The 4,947-nt window shown below is 38.4% G+C and overlaps 1 pseudogene; it reads right to left on the reverse strand.

Moving 5' to 3' along the window:
- Positions 1-730: 730 nt before the first annotated feature.
- LOC107740957 (FK506-binding protein 15-like) overlaps positions 731-4,947 on the reverse strand; it is a 7,968-nt pseudogene continuing 3,751 nt past the window's right edge.

Genomic DNA, 4,947 nt, shown 5'->3' on the forward strand with positions numbered 1-4,947 from the left:
AGCTGATCCGTGCTGGTCGCTGAGGAAATACATCAACTTAGCGCTGTGGATCGCCGGATCGGCTTTCACCGTGGACGAAGCGGAGTCCAGCCCGGGGTCGTCACATGTGGTTGCCGCAAGCCCACCGGCCACTCCTTCGCTATAAACTCCTCTGTTCTCAAGCCCGCCGGCCTCCGCTCACTCCAGCCCACCGTGTGTTTCGTTGTGAAAGCGAAACTACTTTGTTTGGCCTTCCAAAAATGGACACGACTAGAAATCAGTGGTTAAATTGTAACGGAAACTTTATGGTGCTTTATAATGTTTTTGTGCCTTTCGTGGGGCTTAAAAAACCACAGAATAGTATACGCACTATATCGGATTTGGATCGGTCTCGTCTGACCGATACCCCGATCCAGCAGAAAATGCCAGTATTGGAGCGATACCGATCCTGAATATCGGATCGGCGCACCCCTATATTTTATAATTATAAATAAAACCCAAATACTAAATTAGATAATTTTCTGAAAGAAAAATGTTCAAACATACTCAAGTAAATATTACATTTATGTGAATCTAGTTAACTTTACTTGACTTGCAACCTTGTTAGTCATATGCAGTCAGGAGGACGCCGTTGTTATGGATCAGAGTTCTTCTAGTTGAATGACTGAAGAACTGCCTGCTTTGTATCATTGGGAAAGGATCAGCTGCCCATTGATTGGACATTATTTAGCCTCCTTAGCTGTGATTGGACAGTACCAATTCCCCTTTAGTGTCTCAATATGTGAACCAATGCCAATGGTTGAACAGACTGCAATATGCAGGTGTTCTGATCTACAGATTGTTCTGTTAACATAAATACTTCCTTTTTAATGTTGGCCTTTTCCCTCTATTTCATTGTTTTTCTTCTGCATGTTTTCCATTTGCAAACACTCTTCAGTAGACAAGTACTCTTCCTCTGCTTTATCTTCATCTATGTCTGATTCAAGCTCCCAAGGTTCTGAGAGAAGTTTCATGGTGATATTCTGCAAAGGAAAAGCAGACGTCAGCAAGACCAGAAATCATTATCTACATGGTCATCAAACCTCGACCTGATTGGTTGGACAGTACCTTGATAGTGTTTTGGAGAATCTCGTGCACTGTGTGTCCACTGTAAGATTCCTGCGAGTCAAACTCTGTCCTGAGAGACTGAAACACTCCATTCATCACTCGTTTCACCTGCACCAGAAACTCCAGCTCAGTTTCAGGTTTAGACTTTACTATAGAAAAATAAGAGCATTTTAACCCTCAACTGTCTCAAACTGCTTTTTATTATTTTGTGATGTCTTATTTAGATTCTCATTTTAAAATATATAAAATAAAGGTAAATAGAAGATTAACCTTTTTGACTCTTAAGTCTCCCATTTTTCACAACAATATTCAAAGGCCCCATGACTTTTCCAGTTGTTCATGAATAAGAATTATGGAACAAGTCATCATTGTTGATGACCCCTGGTCTAGATAATGTGTGTTTTTTAGAGCTTGTGAAGCAAGGAGAACAATCTGAGCAGCGGTAGAGGGCAGAGAAGCAGAAGTGCAAAGAGATGGAAGCCATTATACAAACATGGATGAGGAGATGCAAGATCTGAGGGCTGAAAAGGAGAATCTGGATCAGGTGTGTATGTCTGAGCAGCGGTAGAGGGCAGAGAAGCAGAAGTGCAAAGAGATGGAAGCCATTATACAAAACATGGATGAGGAGATGCAAGATCTGAGGGCTGAAAAGGAGAATCTGGATCAGGTGTGTATGATATGAGTGTATACAAAAGGCTTTAACCTGTCTGATTAATACTTCAATAAGTGTATTCAAGCATCATACTGTTTTCTCTGTCAGATCCTGTCAGACAGGAAGAGGAAGTGGCAGGTACAGCGGGAGCGCTTTTTATTGGAGCAGGAGGAACAGCATCAGAGAAGTCAGCAGGAGATCCTACATCTCTTTATCAAGCTCAAAAAAGCCAGAGACTCCACTGAACCACTCATGAAGCAGGTATATTAACTTTTTATAGGGATACTCCACCAAAAAATGAAATTGCTATCATCATATATTCACCCTTATGTTGTCAGAGATGTGTATGACTTTCTTTCTTCAAATGAACACAAACAAAGATTTTTGAAAAAATAATCAGTCTTTGTGAGTCCAGTTGGCTAGAAGGTTTGCAGGTTTAAAAAAAAGTTTAAGTTGAAGACACTGATTCAACAACTGGGGTCGTATGGATTACCATCATGTTCATTTCCCATGGTTTTTGAAGCGTCAAGAAAATCATATACATACGTACATCTAGTATGGCATGAGGGTGAGTAAATGAGAGCATTTTCATTTTTGGGTGGAGAATCCCTTTAAGAACCGCTGCTTTAAAAAAATCTTATTTTAATGTGCTAGTTTAGGATTTTTGTCCCAATCAAAACCACACAGCTGCACCACTTTTACTGCCAAAAAGTACCACAGATGTTAAGTAGAGTTCAAACTTGAATGAAACGTTGGGATCCCCCTCCACCTGTGCCTCCAGAAGGCTGATCTGAGCACAGTGATTGTGTTTGCCTGAGTTCAGCCTGAATCTCTGTCACCCTCTGCTGGAGATTCAGCACATCCTGCTGCAGCTGATAAACCAATGCCCCAGATAAATGAACCTGAAAGTGAGAGAAAAGAGATGTTTAAGACATTTTCCTAACCACACCATTCACCAGGACACATCTACAATAAGATCAAAATGGAAACACGACAACCTATTAAATTGAAAATGCTATTTATTTGCATTTAAACATAACAAAAATTATCCTTATCCTTGAATCCAAATCAGAATGATTCTCTGAATGTTGTGTAGGATCATGTTTGTCTCTAAGGACACAGAGGAGAGTTTGAAAGAGAAGTGACCCTCTTTTTGCAACTCATCCACCTGAAAACAATAAATCAAATCTCCGTTCAAATCTCATAAGAAGAGAACTAATAAAAAAAAATTTACTGCACAAATATACCTTGCAGGTCAGTTGGTCCATCCTGTGTGCCACCTTTTCAATAGCCAGCAGAATTTCTGCATTATGTTGGTGAGCGTCAGACATCAAGAATGATGCGATATCAGGTGCTATTAATTACAAAATGTTTGCATTTAGTGAAAAACATTTAGTGACAGCATGCATTAATTGATCATTAAAATAAAATGACACATTTCAGCAAGTATTGTACAGAAGTAACAGGATCTTACTTTGATATGGAATTTGCTGGGATGGGTAGATTGAGGTAAACGAGTCCAGCTGTGTTGGAAAATTAGGATTTTGTCTGAAGAAATATGGCTGTTGATTGAAAAAAAACCTCTATTATTATTATCATTATTATTGCAATACTGTTTTCTCTTTTAATATATTTTAAAATGTCATTTATTCTGGTTATGCAAAGCTGAATTTTCAGCAGTCATTACTCTAGTCTTCAGTGTCACATGACGCTTCAGAAATCATTCTAATATGCTGAGAGCATCATCAGGCTGATACAACGCTACCACAAAGACCAGGACGTGAGAACAAAGATCCGGTCAGCTCTAACATTAGGAAGAGTTAACTAATATTGAGCAGGTGATTATATGTGATTGTTTTAAACATACAAGTGCTGCAGCTGATAAGCCAATGCCCCAGATAAATGAACCTGAAAGTGAGAGAAAAGAGATGTTTTAAGACATTTTCCTAACCACACCATTCACCAGGACACATCTACAATAAGATCAAAATGGAAACACGACAACCTATTAAATATAAAATAAATAAATGTATAATATACTGAGCCAATAAACCAACAGAGCATAATTTAGCAAGTCCACGTGTCTGTTGTACCTTTTCCTGTTCAGTCTGAAGGCGGCAAGTCTGGTTGTGGTGCTGCTCCATATACGTAAACCAATTTGTTGTGTGTCAATGTATGGGTTTCCTGTTTTTTAAAGGGCTTTTTTGCCTTTAATCTGACTGGAAAGTAGGAAATTGGAGTGTGAAGAAAGGGGTAGGGCACACCTCTTTTTCGGTTCACTCAGCTCCCCTATTTTGCTCTTCTCCAGAACCTCCTTTTTCAGACACATACTCTCCTAAAACACAAATGCCAGTGAAAATGCTATTTATTGAAGGAGAGGGATCACAAATCATTCCACTGAGAGACATAATGGGGTTTATAGTTGCACTTTTACTTCACAGGCCATTCAGGAAACAAATCTGAGATTTAAATAGCATTACGATCATATACAGTATATGTAATGTAAGCAACCTTTCCAATCCTCCTGACCTCTGTTTCTGAGTCGCTGGGGTCAGGCTGAGCTGGAATGGCCCCAGCGAGAAAGGGAAGCATAGGTTGACCCATCTTGGCTATACGTGAGATCAGTTTGGCTTTGGAAGCATCTGAAGTCTACAAGAAAGAACAAATATAGCTGGAGCGTCAGCATTTTAGCCACTTCAGGCACATGCCATCTGTCTAAATGTTAAGGAAAATATTACTCACCGTCAGGCATTCGGATTTTACTTTCCCCTTAGGAGCTTGGTCTCTGAATACAAATGATCAATAACTTGTATAAATTCATAAGAATCAGTTTACGAATGTGAGTCTTTAAGTCACTTAATGAAAACACCCGGATAACAAAATCTTTATACTTTGACCTTTCCATATGTATAACGCATAAAAAAAAAATCATTGTATTGATTTTTTTTTTCTCGTTTTCTAGTGTTTTACTATATATATATAGATAGATATAGATAGATATAGATAGATAGATAGATATACACACTTGCTATCTAATCTTTTTGTATTCTATCTGTTTTCTTTTCATTTATTATACAATTAACAAAAGCAAAAAAGACCTCTAACACTAGCTTGCTCTATTCTTTTTCTATTCTATCTGTTTTCTTTTTATTTATTATATTATTTAAAAAACCCTTGCTACGTGTACTGCGTTAAGCTAACTGAGACTT

The sequence above is a fragment of the Sinocyclocheilus rhinocerous genome, unplaced genomic scaffold (assembly GCF_001515625.1).
Source record: "Sinocyclocheilus rhinocerous isolate Xijiao unplaced genomic scaffold, SAMN03320098_v1.1 scaffold346, whole genome shotgun sequence".
NCBI lineage: Eukaryota > Metazoa > Chordata > Actinopteri > Cypriniformes > Cyprinidae > Sinocyclocheilus > Sinocyclocheilus rhinocerous.